This window comes from Sinocyclocheilus grahami, unplaced genomic scaffold (genome assembly GCF_001515645.1).
Source record: "Sinocyclocheilus grahami isolate Dianchi unplaced genomic scaffold, SAMN03320097.WGS_v1.1 scaffold96.1, whole genome shotgun sequence".
In the NCBI taxonomy this organism is placed as follows: domain Eukaryota; kingdom Metazoa; phylum Chordata; class Actinopteri; order Cypriniformes; family Cyprinidae; genus Sinocyclocheilus; species Sinocyclocheilus grahami.
In genome coordinates this window covers 136,707-155,938 of record NW_015505275.1, presented here as the reverse complement: position 1 = coordinate 155,938, position 19,232 = coordinate 136,707, and the positions used below count along the sequence as shown (strand labels likewise).

The following is a 19,232-nucleotide window of genomic DNA, read 5'->3' as shown; positions in this document are numbered from 1 at the left end:
ATTTTTCAAAAACGCTTTAGAAAACAGATTCAGGCCGAATAGCAAAACAAACTTGTAGCCAATCAGCAGTAAGGGGCATGTCTACTCATGATGCGGAGGAGAGAGCATTCAGTGCACAGGACAGACATTAGCCGAGCCGAGCGACAAAGATAGAGATGGCAGATAAAAAACAAAAGAGGAAAACGTCTGCGGAACAAAAGAAGACTTAAGGCAGTAAGGCAAGAAGTAGGACCCGTGCAAATATCGGATCAGCTTTCTAGCGCTGGAGAGAACTCAAGGAGCGGAAGGCCTGCGATCGGATGCCGAGGTTGCTTTGTTTCTTCTCGATAGGTGAGTAACACTGTGTCTGCGCCGCAACAGCTAAAGTCTGTCTAGTACACTGGACGCAACAAAGCGACCGTTGAAAATCATTTGAAATTTGTGTCAATACGTCATAAATAGAACGCAGCAGCAGTTTTCCGTCGGGGATTTGTCGTGTCGTGCCGTACCGCATTCAGTGTAGACCATAGATATGTATATATATATATATATATATATATATATATATATATATATGGTGTAGACAGCATCACTGATTATAATGAGTTCTATAGTATTTTGTCATGCCGCGCCACTCGCATCCGGTGTAGACACGGTGTAACATTGGTTTTGCTTTGTTTCACAGAACTAATCGTTGCCTGGGTTGCGTATGTATGTGTGGGGCGGAGCTATCAAAATATGGGTGAGACCCTTTTGGGGTAGGGGCGTGTTGGTTTTGGTGATTTCAAATGTCAACATTGGCTGCCAGAAATCACTTACCCCACCTTTAATGGCAGTCAGCGGGTGTTGCAGTTCATCAGTCCAAAAGAAGTGAAATAAAGCGCATCCATCCATAATAAAAAGTGCCTCACACGGCTCCGGGGGGTGAACAAAGGCGTCCTGTAGTAAATCAATGCATTTTTGTAAGAAAAATATCCATATTCAAAATGTAATAATCACTTTAATCTAGCTTGCACCAACAGTTGTACACGGAAGCAGCTCCGGGAGGATGACGCAAGATGTCGGCATTGCGCATGCACCAGTGAGTCTCGTGAAAACCAATGTTTGTTTACAGGAGCAAAGGAAGTAAAGTTTCCTTACTTTAGAAATTATGATTAGCAATGTCCTCTTGGCTTATATCGAAATCCTTCAATATTCTTCTTTACAAATCCTCGTTTTGTACTTCTAATTCATGACCGTTGTTTTGTTTTGAGCTCTCCCTTGTGCTTCCGCATTCGTCACTTCTGAGCGGCGCATGCCGACGTCCCACGTCATCCGCCCGGTGCTGCTTCCGTGTACAACAGTGAGCGCAAGCTAGATTAAATTGATCATTACGTTTTAAATATAGTTATTTTTCTTACAAAAAAGCATCGATTCGCATGTGAGGCACTTTTATTATGGATGGATGCACTTTATTTAACTTCTTTCAGACTGATGAACTGCAACACACGCTGACTGCCATTAAACAGCTTGGAGGATCAAAGACAATTTTTTATATAACTCCGACTGGATTCGTCTGAAAGAAGGAAGTCATATACACCTAGGATGCCTTGAGGGCGAGTAATTCATGGGCTAATTTTAATTTTTGGGTGAACTATCCCTTTAAGACTTTTTTTGTTCAGGGAAAATATCTAGAATTAACTTTAGCCAATAAATTAAGCCTAAATCTAACAACAAGAAAAATATACTTAATTCAATATATACTCTCTGTAAACAAGTCTTACTATCTTACACAATTTTGCTTCCAGAAAGTTTATATTAGGTATAAATTTTACTTGAAAACAACAAACATATTAGATTTGTGCAATTATTTAATGTTTCAGTAAGGTGCCTTACATATATTCCATATGTTCACAAAAACTATAGCATCTTAGGTTTCATTACTTGATGTTAACTGAGGGAAAAGCACCGAGCAGAAAAAAAATGATTTCCTCTTGAAATAACTTGACAGATTCTTGACTGAGTTTGCTTTCTCAAACAGCTGTTCCTGGCTGAGTGATGCGCAACAATTTAATGAGCGTTCTCAGAGCAGAGGTAGGCTTCGGTTACAGTGTTTTTATCATCAGCAAACAATTATAGAAGATATAACAATACTAAGACCATCATTAACATGATGAAATAGGTATATATTTGACTGCAAAAGGACTGAACCACAAATTTATAATGAATTCACCTGATTTGCACAGGGTTATTTTTGCGAATGGGGCATACAGTTTATTATACAATTACACCGCTTGATTGCTTGAATTTCTATCTGGATTTATACAAACAGATGTAAACTAAAAGGGCAGAGACAGACAAATGTAGATAGGAGACTTTGTTGTTATCACTTCATAACGGATGCCCGTTCATACATCAAAAATAAGTGTAAGACAGCTTAATGCCCTCTGACATGGTATTGATGTGACTCTTAAACAGGGCGATTAAGAGGGTTTCAGATGGGAAGAGCACTATGTGAATTATTCATAGCTGTCTATGTGCAATGCACTGGACTGGGAGACCCTCTATTACAACATTTTCAAGCAGATAGAAAATACTGAAAGGAAGTTTGCACATGCTCAAGCACATACACAGATCTCCAATCATTCATATTCCATCTCTGTGATCACAAAGCAGCAGACCAAAAAAAAAAAAAAACGACCAGATCAGACTTTTCATATCATCAAAATGTATCTAACTGGAAAATTTTATTAGGTTACTAATGATGGCAACAATTGGCATTGAAAAGTGACCTCAAGTCAACAAGTCTTGCTGATTTCCGGCTCTATTTCATTTCTATCAAGAAATAAGTATTTATTTGATATTTGCTTAATTATGTCTAAATTTCACTCCTTTGGAGGGAGTTGAAAATCTGTGTTTCCCAGCGACAGCCCCAAAACATTACTGCTCTAGAGGAGATCTGGATGGAGGAATGGGCCAAAATACCAGCAACAGTGTGTGACAACCTTGTGAAGACTTACAGAAAACGTTTGACCTCTGTCATTGCCAACAAAGTGTATATAACAAAGTATTGAGATGAAATTTTGTTATTGACCAAATACTTATTTTCCACCATAATTTGCTAATAAATTCTTTAAAAATCCTACAATGTGATTTTCTGGAATTTTTTTTTCTCATTTTGTCTCTCATAGTTGAGGTATACCTATGATGAAAATTACAGGCCTCTCTCATCTTTTTAAGTGGGAGAACTTGCACAATTGGTGGCTGACTAAATACTTTTTTCCCCCACTGTATAATGATGATACTAAAATTGCCCAACAGAGAGAGAGAGAGAGTGTGAGAGAATGAGGCTTTGGCATGAGAAAGAAGGTGGAAGAATTGGGTATGGACTGTGCGTAGGCAGCAGAAAAACCATGAATACTGGAGACCTAAAGAAAAAAATAATACTTTTTGTCAGCCTTTCTGTAATAGACTCATGTACCATCAACAGTGAGAAAACAAAACCAGGCAGAGGTCAAACGAAGGATAAACTAAATACACAAGGAGAATGTGACAAAACATGATGCAAGATACTCTTTCTTCATTCTCTTGCTCCCTCTCTCAAACATATGGACCTACAGCTGGGACCTCCTCAAACTGACATACAGAACGTGCTGTACTGACACTTCACAAAGCCATCCTACTTCCTATTTTGTAACTTACTTGCATGTTAAAAGTAAATTTTTTTTAATAAAAAATATAAAATGTTGAAATAATTACTTTCAGCAACGATATGCATTTCACCTTGTGTAAAATAATCCAAATAACCCAATAGATTTGCAGACTAGAATTTTATAGAAACACAAGGGTGACTTAATTTACCATTTAAATACACCTAGAAACCACCTAGTATATCCATATAGCATTTCAGCACATAGCAATGTACTAAAAACATTTTGATAACTGCCCACAACACAGTATGATAATAATAGTTTTGAAAAGGTAAGCACCATCCACATTTACGTTATATCTAGTTAATATTAATCTTGCACAAATATAGAAAAGACACTGAAATTCAAGGAAATAAATTGTAATTTAAGTTTGGTTTCACTTTCAAGATTTGCTGGCATGGTAATCTGATCTGGATCATAAACTAGTAAACCAGTCTTTGCATCTTTGCGAAAGTCTCACATATTGTGAAGAAAATGTATGAAATAAAATCGTCAAGCCTTTTCTTAGAATAGCCCACAGACGCTTCTAGACAGGAGTGGAAAAACACATTTTAAAGCTCTCCCATTTTGCTTTTTCTCTGCCTCCCACTGTCTTAGTGAAAACTCGTCAGATTTGATAACAGAAATGTCAACTTGTTCGTCGTATGTTAATTGCAACACCAAGCATGTTATAAATATCTCCCGACTGGATGCGGTTGGCTCGTTTCTAGTGGTTTCCAGGTGAGCTGACCCTGCTCGTGTAGAACATGGGCTCTTTAATGGAGTTGAGAGTAGACTCGAGGACTCTAGAGGTCACGTGGCGGCTTGTCAAGACTGTAGTAAATAAGGAGATCATCTCGATTCAAAGAGCTCATTTTGTCTAATGCTTGCAAAATTACAAACAATACTTACAAAACCGATGGCGGTGCACTGGCTTTTAAGCGATCAGAATAATCCAATCACGCTGTATATGAAGACAATAACTCATTGTCTTCATCATGTCAGGTCCATTAAAATGGTGTTTTTTTATTATTAGTTGAGCAGAATGACGGATAAAGAGTCAGCGCTTCTCTTTCCAGCTCTTACTCTTGGCAACCTGGCTCCGGTTCCCATGGAGACAGGCCTACAGCTAGCCACGGCAGATGGAGGGTGAGCTGGAGGTCTAAATTTGTCCCACAGCATCCTATCTGAATGTAGTGGCACGCAGGCAAGAGGAAGTAGATAAACAGGCTGACCTCCGCACGCTAGTGGCAGCATCTCATGACCCCACGTGTCCACTCGCTGAGACCTCAACATGTTCATCAAAGACAAATCGGAGGCGGTGGTGCCGCTGGCCCACGCCGCCAGAAGGCCCCTCCTGAATGTCACGCCGCAAGAGTCAAAGGCACACCTCACCACCCCGCCTGTACTGGCACAAACATCAACGTTCAGTAAAGATCATGGGGGGAAAGACATCACGACCCCTCTGAAAGACATCACGACCCCTCTGAACCGTGCTGGTTATCGTCCCTGTACAACATCCTTTCCATGCGACGAAATAATCACCGGTGACTTGTTCGACTAGAAAGATACACTGCACAGCTTTGTTTACAGAGCAATAGGCAGCCAATGTCTTATGCAAATCAGTCAGTTACCACAAACTATTTATGTATAGTCGACCGTAAAAGCATAGAATTACATCTTGTGACTGTTTTCAGAACAAGGACCTCACGTGGATATCCACATGCCACACCCTGTCGCAGGCCTGCAGTCTGTTGGCTCGGTGAAGTTCGCGTTTGTGTAGACACCACCAAAAAAAGTTTGCGCTCTAAATCTGAACAAAAACATGAGCTTTCCAACTTTGTGTGAACATTCAGTCCAAAAGCAAAGCTGAATTTGGACAAAGGAGTACAACAAATTAATAGGCTTTTGATTTAGGATTACAAAAAAAGTTATGTCGTACAAAGAAAAATTAAAAATCAATCAAATCAAAACAAGAAAAAATATATACAGCACTATTCAAACATTTTGTCAGTAAGATTTTTTTTTTTTTATATTAAAACTTATTCTGCAAGGACGCATTAAATCGATCAAGTCCAAGAAAGACATTTAAAGTGTAACAAAAGACTTCTATTTCAAATAAATGTTCAAAAATTCTAAGAATCTTGGGGATAGATTCTTAAGAAATGTTTCTTCAGCACCAAATCAGAATATTGGAAGGATTTATGAAGGATCATGTGACACTAAAGACTAGAGTAATGGCTGCTGAAAATACAGTTTTGCCATCACAGGAATACATTTAAAATATATATAAAAATAGAAAACAGTTATAATAATATTGCACAATTTTACTGTTTTTACTAGGGCTGTCGCGATTCGTCGATTTTATTAGACTATTCGATTTTTAAAAATCCTCGACTTCATTTTGCTCGCGTCGACTAACCGGCAAAATACCGGAAGTGGCACATTTCACGGACGAGAATCCATAAAACACGTTATTAGACTGTTTCCCAAGGCTGCATGATATATTAAACCCAATTAAAATCATAATTATAAATTAACAAACGCTACTATTTAATTAATTATATGCGATGCAGTTCTAATACAGTATATGCGCTTTAATTATTTACATGCGTGCAGTTTAAGTACATGCATCACACAGCGGCTCCGTTCACAGTAGTTCCACAGGAACTGTTATCATTTACATGTGTGGAGCGTCTCAAACTCCATCTCTGCATGTTGTTGTGAGTTTGGGTTTATTATAACGTTCATCTGGGAATGCAACGTGCGCCATTTCATCAGATTTGTAAGGTAAATCATTTATAAATCTATGCAAACACAGGAGAATACATCACGGTTTCAAAATAAAAGCTCAAACCCTCACTCTGAGTTTACACGTTTTGATGTCTACATATTCTTTTAATTACAGTGGCTATACCATTTCTGTCCTAAAAGAAATGGCCAAATATTAAAGATTAAGTGGACATTTGAATTAAATGGTGCTTGGAAAATATTAAACCAGTATTAGATCGCACAGTAATGTGTAAAAAAAAAATCAGGCCGTTGGCGCCCCCTGCAGGCCTTTGTTGTAATGCACATGTACATTAGCTCTATTGTTTATAATACATTATGTATTTTAACAGTTTTGTTCAATAAAACCATATGATTTCTTGCTTTCTTCAATTTCTTTAATAATCAAAAGCATCTCCAATTAATAAAAATTTTTTTTTTTTTATAATAATAATAAAAAAAAATATTTCCCCCAGAAATACTGCACATTTACATTTTTCTCCAAAATAAATTCTGGTAAATAAAATTTCTGGTAAATACTCCTTTAAAAAGTGTTTTTTGATTATAATTGTATTATTAGTAGACTAGAACACGTGGATATGTTGTCATTCTTACACTATAATACTGAACTTTGATTTCAGTGATTTGGACTATGAGATGGACACTTGCTTCTTGCACTCTATGTTGCACTTTACTTTTGCTTTAAAAAAAGGATTTCATATAAATTTGGATTTCATTTGGTTTAATAAAATATAGTTTAATAAAATATTCTTAAGTAAAATTGTTGATTTTTTTGTGGGAAATTAATCGTTTAGATTAATCGATAAATTAGTCGATAGATTAATCGAAATAAAAATTGTCGTTAGTGGCAGCCCTAGTTTTTACCATAATTTTTTATCAAATAAATGTGAAAATTAGACTTTTCGAAAACACACACACAAAAAAATCTAAAAGATTCCAAACTTTTGAATTTATAATAAAAATAAACACAATAAACAGGCCTTATAAACTCGGGGCTACACTTAAAATGAGTCTAATATCACCATGCATCACAAGAAAGGCCCCACATGTAATGCATCACACATGCTAAGTGACTGTATGAACTATTTGGTTTACCTCACAGACCTTCAGATGCTGGCAGACAGACTTGTTAACAGGGGAGTTCAAGAGGCTTTTTGTGTTTACTTTGATTAAGGAGCAACAAGGGCAAATCAGGTCAGCGGGTCTTCAGTTTCACCAGCCCATGGTGCTTGTTTCTGAGCAGGTATGCATATCAGCAAAAAAGCACAAGCCACACTGGATCACTTTATTTGTTCAGCCTCACCTTATTTAGAAAAGAAATTAATGGTTTTCAATTAATAGTTCACCAAAACTAAATAATTCTATGAATACTTCTTATATTTAAAAAAAAAAAAAAGTTTTCCTGATACTTTTAAACTTCAAAAGCACCATAAAAGTATCATGTGGTCTACGACTTGTGCACTAGCTATACTTTACAGGTTTTCTGAAGTCATCGTTTTCTGTGTGGAACAGCCCAAAATTAATGTAGTTATTAAATAAAAGTTTTTGACATTCATCTTCAGAGATCCTGAGAGAAGTTTATGAAGATTTATGTTTATGTTTAAGTTTATGTAGATGTTTATGAACAAATCATTCTTTCAAAACCAGTGCACTAAACCAGTTTGAATGACACAAATCAGACTGATATAGTTCAGTGACTTAATAAGCAAGTCACAATTAATGTAAATTTATGAATTTCGGTCCATTCCTCAAATAAAACTACCATTTAGCTTCAGAAGATTTGAAATACAGTATCGCTTTTATCATATCTTATTGGTGATTGTCACCTTTTTTAAAAGTTCATTTTTCAAAATGTATCTTTTTTCATTGTACACAACTGTAATAAAGTCTCACGATTTTGCAACAACCATGTAAATAAAGGCAGTTTTCACTTTTAGATTAACTGAAAAGGTTTAGACTGGTTAGCTCATAAAAAAATACTTGGTGACACATGCCTACTTCAAGCGTACTGCTAAACACGGCCACCCAGGACTTCCATAGTAACCAGAGACAAAGAATGAGAAAGATGAGCTATGCGAGTTTCATTCATTTACATTCACAGAGGAACAAGTGGACCGCCTCAGTCTTCCAAACCACCCACAACATCGTGCTCACGGGCCCGTCAATCACCTCACCCTTCGGCTTTCAGAGCACAGGGCTGATAGGAAAATTCCGCCCACATCAGGAAGTGAACCAAGCAGTGCTTCTAACGGGGAGCGACGGTGAATCAGATGGGCCCCAGAACTCTAACAAGCGCACAGGCTGGCCCACACAGCCGCCGCTGAGCCCTCTGATATGATTAGTCATACTTTGGCTGCATTTCTGAGCTTTTTTATTCCCTCGTTACCACCACCTCTCAGGTCTCTCCTGGCTTTAACCTTCCAAAAACAAAGCAGCGTTAATGAGGAAGCCTCTCAGGGCTTTTCAGAAGAGCACTTTACCTGATGGAGAGATTCGCTAACCAAGACATGGAAAATATGGGCCTCGGATACTGCAAAGAGTTCAAGCTCATCAGATTTGACACACTAGCACACCGAGTTGAGGAAACACGGTGTTTTGCCTAAAGAGCCTACAATCACACGGCCTCAGGCAGTTTCAACTCAACAGGTTCATAGAAAATGTTTAGTTAACAGGTTTTCTTGAAAACGTGTAGAGCACGCAAGACAAACGAACGAATGAGTCTGAGTCATTTATGACGAATTTCCCTGGATGCACAGAACATGTGAAAACACTGCAAAAAAATTATTTAATGTTCTTAGTCATTATTTTTATTTTCGGTAAAATATCTAAACATCATTAAGAAAAAAAAAAATGTTGTGGCCATGATTGCTCCCACAATCTTGATTTGTTCTCATTGCAATTTGTTCCCACTATCTAGGTTGTTAAATCAGTGCCACAAGTTAAAATGAGGTAATGAATTAGTACAACATGGCCAACATTTTTTAAAGTTGTCGGAATTAATTATTAATTTGTGGCCAAGATAGTAATTTTTTCTGCTTCATGTCATGAGTGGCGCACCATATATACACGTTTTTGCCACATTGTGTCATATAATTAATTTTATTATTAAGTTGTAGTTTCATGAATTTATATACATACATGAATACATATACATATATACAGTTAAAAATGGCTGTCCACGAACGTTTACCATCCAACCTGACAGACCTGGAGAGGATCTGCAAGGAGGAATGGCAGAGGATCCCCAAATCCAGGTGTGAAAAACTTGTTGCATCTTTCCCAAAAAGACTCATGGCTGTATTAGATCAAAAGGGTGCTTCTACTAAATACTGAGCAAAGGGTCTGAATACTTAGGACCATGTGATATTTCAGTTTTTCTTTTTTAATAAATCTGCAAAAATGTCAACAATTCTGTGTGTTTCTGTCAATATGGAGTGCTGTGTGTACATTAATGAGGAAAAAAAATGAACTTAAATGATTTTAGCAAATGGCTGCAATATAACAAAGAGTGAAAAATTTAAGTGGGTCTGAATACTCTCCGTACCCACTGTATATATTGTTACATAAAAATACATAGTTTATTTTTTGTTGGCTTGTTTTAAACATAAGCCACACTCATTTTTTATTTATACAAAACAAGAATAAAAAAAACTGATCTGACATCTAATTTAAATGAATGAAATAAAATTACAATACACAAAAATTATTTTATTATTTACTTTAATGGCGTTTCAAACCGGTTTACATCTGTTTCTTGAATGAGAGATAGTAGAATCAAAGTAGAAGCACAAAAGAAGGTCAAAAGGGTTTGGAATAACATAAGCTTAAATGTATAAATCACAGGATTTTCATTTTAGGGGAATTATGTCATTATTTCAAGGTACATAATTATGCCTTAAATTAACTTGAGAAGCAAAACTGCGTAAGATGTTTAGAGGTCTTTACTGAAAAAGAAGACCAAAAAAAAAAATTGTAAGAAAATGTTTTTGCAGTGCGCACACACACACATTCAGTCTTGTGTAATGTAACTCAGACACCACGCACTCAAAAAATGCAGTGACATTAAACTTAAACGCACCGTTAACAAAAACAGTGAAATACTCACTCTGAAAGCTGATCTCATATCTAGTAATTCCAGTTAGCGTTCATTTTCCAAACATAACAGAGCGTACGGTCGGATAGACGGGAGGAAGTGCCGTCCATTACCTGAGGAGTTCTGCCACCTCACACTGCTAAAGCATGAATGAAAGCCACCAAACGACACAGCGGATATGAATGTTTGTGTATGAGTGGGTGTACTTCTGAAAGAGTGAGTGAGGGGGAGGAGGGGAGAAAGACAGAGAGAGATGGGAGGGGGAGAGTAAGAGTGAGAAAGACAAGGAGTAAGAAAGCGAGTGGGTGTGAGAGAGACATGGAGACACATGGCGGATAAGGGTGTGTGAATGAACACAGTTACAGTGATTGAATAACAGGCTTCTCCTTCATGCACAAGGACAACAAGGAGTGTTATTGCTGTGATGACCAACGGACTAAGCCAGAATGCAGAATTGGTTATGTAGCTTATTACAGGGCCATGATCATAATAGACATTGAGGGAGACATTTACACTTTGACATGAATCAGATATTATCACTAGAATGTTAACTTATAGCAATTCATTTTCTTTTCCTTATTTTTCTAAATGATTAAAAAACAAAAATAAAATGTTTTTCTAAATATCATGAATAAATAATTATACAGTATATAAATAAATACATACCATTCAAAAGTTAGGGGTTGGCAAGGTTTTTTTTCATGTTTTTCAAAAGATGTCTCTTGCTCAACAAGACTGCATTTGTTTGATTAAAAATACAGATGCAAATGCAATATTGTGAAATATTATTACAATTCAAATTATGTTTTCTATTTTAATATATTTGAAAATGTATTTGTAATTTATTCTTGTGATGGCAAAGCCGAATTTTAAGCAGTCATTACTCTAGTCTTCAGTGTCACATGATTCTTCAGAAATCTAACTAATATGCAGATTTGGTGCTTATGAAATATTTATTATGATCAGTGCTGAAAACAGTTGTGCTGCTTAATATTTTTGTGGAAACTTTTTTGCTGCACGGAAAGTTCAAAAGAACAGTGCTGGTGACGTTATAAATGTCTTTGCTGTCACTTTTGAGTGATTTAATGAAACCTAATGAACAGAAGAATTAATTTATTTAAAAGATATATATTTTTTTTAATAAAATATTTTAGATACATGATACATTGTAAATAGTTTTGTCTCGGTACATAAGAATCAGTGACTACTGAGAAATACAGATGAACATCATGAGGAGATCATATGATGTCATTACACAGATGGGAATTGGTAGGCTTATGGTTAGTGAATTACCGTCATGTCAACTCAGTTTGGCCTTCCTAACTTCCACTGTTGGATGATAACATCATGATGAGCTAGACCACTGGCTGGGTGGAGCTCTCTCAACTTTGGAAGCATCAACTTCTAGTTGTCCACACACATATCCACATGTGCACATGCCCGGATTTGTCACAACAGCTCCTGAGCGTGAAAACAGGTCACAGTTATAGGAAATTCCTCCAGGGCTGCAGCTGACAAATGTTCCTGCTGCACAAACAGAGAGCCTGAGTCCTGACATTTTATCCTACCCGTCATATTGTCCTACCACGGTTTACTGCGCATGCGCACATCAATATTGCGTCCTTTTTCTCATGCTGAACAACAATATTTAATGCATCTACATTACTGTAAGGGTAGGTTTAGGGTTGGGGTAGGTGTAGACTTTAATAAAACAATCTAATAGGTAGAGAAAATTATTGTTGGTTTCCTGTAGCTCTATCCCTTCTAGCTACAACCGCGAATATAACACATAATTACTGCATTTGCATTACTGTAAGGGTAGGTTTAGGGTTGTGGTAGGTGTAGACGTTAATAAAACATTTTACAGGTAGCATTTTTCGTTGTCGAATTGTACCACCCACTGTTTTAATGGGAGGTAGGAAAATCTGACAGGGTAGCACAAATCGACAGAACACTGTAATGGTGCATTGTGGGCCGATGAATCAACACACTCCAAACGGGGCTTTCCCAGTGAACGAATGACACGAGCACTAAGAATCCTGGGAGAATTGAACTGCCTACTCATGACACTGAAAACACTTTATTAAGGTGTTTTTAATCAACAGGTTTTCCTGATTCTTGATTGCTAATTCATGCCACCAGCTTCTATTACAAATGAGCAACTAAAACGCAAGTAACTTACAGAGGTGAAACGAAATCTAATAAGAGAGCATGAAAAAGAGCAGCTTTGACTTACTGATATCACGCTTTGTTTACTAGAGAAAGTGACACATTTCTGGATTAATAAACCAACTAAAAATAACAAAAATTTAATAGATATTTAAACGGAGTGTCTATTTACACTAAGTGCAAATAGCCCGCCTTGTTGGCAGAGGCTATTTACACGAACTTTGGCCCCCAACGTGTGATTGGGGTAGTCAACACTACAAACGGCACTAGTTTAACAACAGATCCAGTTGCTTAGATGGCAAAGCGCATGGTGTTGTCTTTTTGACGCAATCGACCCGGGTTCGAACCTGCCTTTTGCCAAACTTTTTTTCCTCCCTTTTCAAATCTCATATCACATCAGAAAGGCATTTATTTTTTTAATAAAAGTGAAGGAAATAATCGAAAAGTTGAAAATAAAGTATCGGGTAGGGTTAGGGTAGGTGTAGGGAGGGCTTATATTGTCCCAAAATGGTGGGATCCATTTAATAATTTGAATTAAAAGTATAATTTACACTCAGCACGTTACTATTGCATACTGTTTTATTATGTACCACAATACTGAGGTACAGATAATTGCCACTATTTGCAATAAGTAGAATAAATATTTAAAAATCCTCCAATTTTAACAGTGTAAATAGAATCTATAGCTATTTGCACTTAGAGTAAATAGAATATAGCTAAGAAAATACTACTATTTTCATGTAAATTGCATCCATTGCTATTTGCACTAAGTGTAAATAGCATCTATCACAATTTTCACGTAGAGTAAATAGCATCTATCGCTAAGAAAATATGCTATTTTTACTTGGTGTAAATAGCATCTAATTGCTATTTACACTTAGTGCAAATAGCCCCTGCCATATTTAAAATGCAGGGGCAACGTTTGTTGAATGTGTAGCTAATATGAAGTGAATAAAATTAAATAAAAACAATGTTAAATATTTCTTTCATGGAAATATTTGACAAATACATTACATATTTGTGACCCTGGACCTCAAAACCAGTTATAAGGGTTATCATATGAAAGTTGAATAAATAAACTTTCCATTTATGTATGGTTTGTCAGAATAGGACAATATTTGGCCGAGATACAACTATTTAAATAGTTGTAAAAAAAATCTAAATATTGAGAAAATCGCCTTTAAAGTTGTCCAAATGAAGTCCTTAGCAATGCATATTACTAATCAAAAATTAAGTTTTAATATATTTATGGTAGGAAATGTACAAAATATTTTCATGGAACATGATCTTTACTTAATATCCTAATGATTTTTGGCATATATACCTGTGCTACTTAAGTGGTCCAGGGTCACATTTACATAAAATGCTGCCATAAAAGGGTCAAATTTGGCCCCTGGAATTAATTTAAGGAGACATAAATTTTGCTGTTAAAATAAAAGAAATAAATAATTTAAAAAAATCATATTTTATAGAAATTTCATAGACCTAAATCTATCATAATACAGTAATATGGACCCTGGAACTGGTTTTCAGGAACATTATTAGCCCTAAAGATTGAAAAAAAAAAACTTCTTTCCACACGTTTTTACAGTTTGGCTTTTCTACCTAATTTCTTAAAATTTTAGTCCACCTCCCCTCCCCCCATTTCTTTATTTCTTTCATTTTTTTCTTTCTCTCTGTCCATTTGATCAATTATCCCAAATGATTGTGTGACCTTCAGCGTCATGTGGAGCAGGGCAGTGTGCCGGCCCTGGGGCCGTGCGTGTATTGTGTCTGTCTGAATGTGATCTTTGTGGCGATGGTCAGCCTATTTAAAGGAGGGGGGGGGGTCTGTGGCCAGGCATTGCCCATACTGTAGCCCTCTGGGAGGGGAACTCACATTTCCGTCATCTCTTTGTCTTCTGTTTTTCCAAGAAGAGATGGGACAACAGAGGCTCTGTAAATCTGATCAACAAGGCAGAGTGCTGTACAACAATGGCATGACGGATTGTCTTGTTAGAGCGAGATCTCCGTTGCCACAGCATACGAAGAGAGCTGGGCCGTGTCCTTGGACCTTGTTAGAAAATACAAGATAGGATATGAAATAAAATAAACTGCATTGAATTAGAACATAATCCAGACTACCAATACCAGACCGAAACGAAAATAACTTTTGGAATACCTTGATATCATAAAAGCTACAGAGATTACATAGTAAAAGTAGGTTTAGAGTCGGTGTTGTTTCTACAAACTGGAACATCTCCAGGAAACGGTTCCAGCCTGAGGCTCCTCACTGCTCAGGCATTTGTACAAGCATGACAGAGTGTGTAAGGACCACTACCTTACCAGGTGTTTACACCACCTTGTACGTCAAGAATTCAAGGGAGTGGCATTGTGACACAAAGATTCCACATAGAAGTTTCTACAAATTTCATCCGCCCTCATGCCAGCCCTTTCTATGAAATTCTCATTCCCAAACTATTGTGGCACAAAGCTCACGTTCAACTTTTCAGACTGGTCTCAGAGGAAGCACGTTTGGTCATTTTACACCTGGTCATCCTGCCCTTGCCTAACCCAAAGTATGAGCAATAGCAATTACTTAGCAAGCACTACTACTAAGAATGAGCTTTTTGTGGCTGCGGAAAGTCAGGTATTATATTTCCTCCAGGTGGAATGGCATGCATAAAGAGGCTTGCCATTAGTCTGTACCTCCAGGGTGACATCTCCACATGACTCCTGTTTGTTATTCTCATTTAGGCTCTTATGCAACTAATGCGTCTTCTCCGGAAATTCAGCTGCAGGCGCTAAAGCAACAGTTGTAACAGGTGGGGTCCTGAAAATTTAAGGAAGTCATTTATAGAATGCGGACATCATTCTGTTTTAACTAAACTTAGGCCCTAGGATTTCTGCGATGTGGAAAACGCGGATGGAATTGCAGGATCCAGTCATAAAAATTAAATGTACTGTACAGGCTAATATGGAATGTCACGGAATTTGGATGGATACATCAAAAGTAGGTCAGTACACTTAAATCAAAACGCGATATGCACGTCTGTAAATATAAAGCCGCAAAAATACAATTTAAATATGAAATATTGCATGTTCTACATGTCTCTGTGTGAATGAATGGCGCAGATGCACGATTACATTTAATACAGACATACTGAAGCGTGCGTGATGCTCACAGTGTTTTCAGCCTCTGCCGCCTCAATATGTGATTTCAGATGGAGCGGCATTTACTACACAGAGCCATGAATCACTGACAAGCTACGCAATATTGCGTAGGTTGTCAGTGATCTGCGGCTCTGTGTAGTAAATGCCACTCCATCTGAAAGCACGTGCTGGAGATTTACTACTAATCACAGAACCGGCTTTACTGACGAGATGCACATGAAAATCGCATTTGATTATTTGCACAGCCCTAGTTCAAGGCAACCCATCAAAATAAATGTTCGGTTAAATTGAAGAAACCGTGAAAGAAACATTACTTAATGTAATGATAGTACTAGTACTGCTAATAAAATTATTAAAACATTATTTTTCTACAAATATTTACCAGAAAAATTATTTACCAGAATATATTTAGCAGATAAAAATGTGAATGCACAACACAGTATTTCTGGATTTTAAAAAAAATAAAATCAATTAATTAGATATGCTTTTGATTATTAATATTTAATGAAGCCATTAAAATGGAATCCAGAAAATGCATTGAAGACAAAAATTGGTAAAAAAAATTTAATAATAATAATCAGAATTTGAGGGCCATAAAAATGTAATTTATAAATTGCTGTTTAATATGGTAAGTTTCATGATTTCAATTAATTAGACATGCTTTCTGATTAACATAATTTAATTTAACCATTAAAACAGTCTAGAAAAAAAACAGAAAAAAACTCTGAATCCAGAAAAAACAACAACAAAGAAAAACTGAATTTGGAAAAAAAATAAAACAGAATTTGGGAAAAAATAAAACGTATTCCATAGGGCCCTATAAACTGTGCATGTACAGAAAATTTATTTAGCACTCTAAAACAGGACTGACAATCAAATTCTACTGCCAAGTGAACATGGCCAACGTGTCACCTATTCAAAAGCTGAAGTCGCTCTTTAAAAATAATTGAATCCATCTTTTATCAATGTCATTAGAAGCACACAGATTTAGAGGGATTTAAAAAGGGATTCTTGGACTGAAAATGCTGGCACTATGGCAAACTTTCCCAGCCTCCTCAGCTAAACCCTCACTTCTATTAGTGTTCTCCTGCAGTGGGAGTGATGAGGGTTTGTTTTGAGCGAGAGCGGTATAGGAGGCCTTTGTCTCCTCAACTGTCACCACCCAGCTTCTCTCCAGAGGGGAGATGGTTAAAGGTGGGGGATTGAAAGTCAAAAATAGCCCGATCCCCAACGATATAACACCCACACATGAAAAAGTGAATAACTCACAGCCAATGACACTCCCTCACACCCCTGATGGCAAACAGAGATAGCAGTTTGGTTTGGAACAAGCATCCACAGTGCCCCTCGTTGTGGCCGTTATGTGGGTAATTCCACACTATTTTCTCTCATAACCTCTCAGGCTTATATGTTACTAAGTTTGCATGGGTAATCTTGTTACTTCGACATAAGTTATACTTGCTAGACGGAGCGATGTGATGCAACGTGTACGTATCAAGCTTTACAAGAGACATTTATGTCATTTTGGCCCAATCCTGGACTGTAATTTAAATCAAATTAGCGGTCTTAGATTTGCAGACAGACGAAATTTATTTTTGCACCGCCTCCCACAAAATGAGGACCTATAAAAAGGGAAAGGTAAAAATGGATCTGCTTGTGAAAATATTTGCACAGAGATTTCAAATGTCAGACTAAATAGACAAAAGGTTTTTGGGGTTCAAGAAAAGAACAAATCAACAAACTAGCAATTCCTCAATTTATTGGGGGTTATAGACACTTGGTAAATGCTTTTTATCTGCAATGATGGTGGGGCAAGACTCGGATTTCTTGAAGTCCAGGTCTTCAATTACCCCTACCGAGAACTGAGCTTGCAACTTTAGTAGCTCTACTATAGTATCTGCTTTTGTAGCTCAACTGGCTAGAACTAGAAAATAATTTCCCATGAACATTTGGATGTGTCACTTTGGATTAAAGCATCCGTCAAATGCATTCATGCAAACAGACACAAAATGTACAAAATGTATAGCTGTAAATAAGTGGATAAATAATTTATGATTTATTTGATAAAAAAAAAAACAGAACATTTTTTTAATTATTTTTATATTTGAATACATTTTAAAATGTAATTTACAGTATATCTATGATGGCAAAGCTGAACTTTCAGCAGTCATTTCTTCAGTCTTCAGTGTCACATGATCCTTCAGAAATCATTCTATATGCTGATTTGGTGCTCAAGATGCATTTCTAATTATTATCAATGTTGAAAACATTAATATTTTTTGCAGAGACTGTGATGCAAGTTCAAGGGTAGGTATGATTAAAAAAAAGGTTACAAAAAATAAGTTTTATTAAATGCAGATAAATGCTCTTCATTGAACAACCAAAGTTTCTACAATAAAATTATGCCGCAGTAACTAATAGAACCATTATTAACCATTGTTAATAATTAATCACCAATAATAAGTAATAATAACTGAGCAATAATTGAGCATATCGGAATGATTTCTGAAAAATCATGTGACACTGAAGACTGGAGTAAAGACGGCGGAAAATTCAGCTTTGCATCACAGGAATAAATTACATTTTAAATGATATTAAAATATTAAAGAGTTATTTTAAATTGTAAATATATTTCACAACATTCATGTTCTTATTATAATTTTTGAAAAAATAAACAGCATTTGTGAGACTTTTTCTTTCAAAAACAAACAAACATTAATTATTCCAAACATCTGGTCTACACACACAAACACATATGTACATATAAGTCAAGCACACAAACTGGGATACACATGGACATCCTCCCACCCTATTGGCCTAATGTGAATGAGATCCTGATGGACTGCTGCATGGAAGTCCTTTTTGTTTTATGATCGATCAATAAGGCTGCTCTTTGGCTTGGATATGTGATCTGATTATGTCTGAACATAGTAATTCTGTGTATAGTCCGCATCGCACTAGAGCACCAATATCCCTCACAATTCTCTTCACTGAGCCACAGTATACAGAAAAGCAGCCAAAATTCCCCCAAAGTCATGGGCTCGATGCCAAATTCAAAATGCACATAAATCTAGACTGTTCAAACTCAGGTGGCACAGCGCAATACTGCAGCTTGAAGCTTTCAGCAAAAGCATGAGTAGGAGTGAAGCTCTCCGGTGTTATGTGTTGTGTAATACAGCACTTGTGCATCCTCCCCTATCATTTACATTACACTTATGCCTTTGGCAGACACTTCAGTGCATTCAAGATACATTTTATTGGTATGTGTGTCCCCTGGGAATTGGACACATGACCCCGGTGTTACTAGCACTACGCTCTACCAGTTCAGCTACAGGAACTACTGTCGGCATCTGTGGGTTACGTTATAGAGGTTTTGCTTG

At 36.7% G+C, this 19,232-nt stretch overlaps 1 protein-coding gene across 2 annotated transcripts in view; it reads right to left on the bottom strand.

Annotated features, from left to right (window-relative positions):
- Positions 1–19,232, bottom strand: part of hivep3b (HIVEP zinc finger 3b) — an 86,091-nt gene that overhangs the window by 19,574 nt on the left and 47,285 nt on the right. Inside the window, exon 1 of one of the 2 annotated variants that reach the window (XM_016275632.1) lies at positions 10,543–10,702. The exons of the other annotated variant lie outside the window; for it this stretch is intronic. The gene's annotated coding sequence lies outside the window, so the exon portion shown is untranslated. Of the gene's footprint in view, positions 1–10,542; positions 10,703–19,232 lie in introns of those variants that run through there. 2 annotated transcript variants of the gene reach the window in all.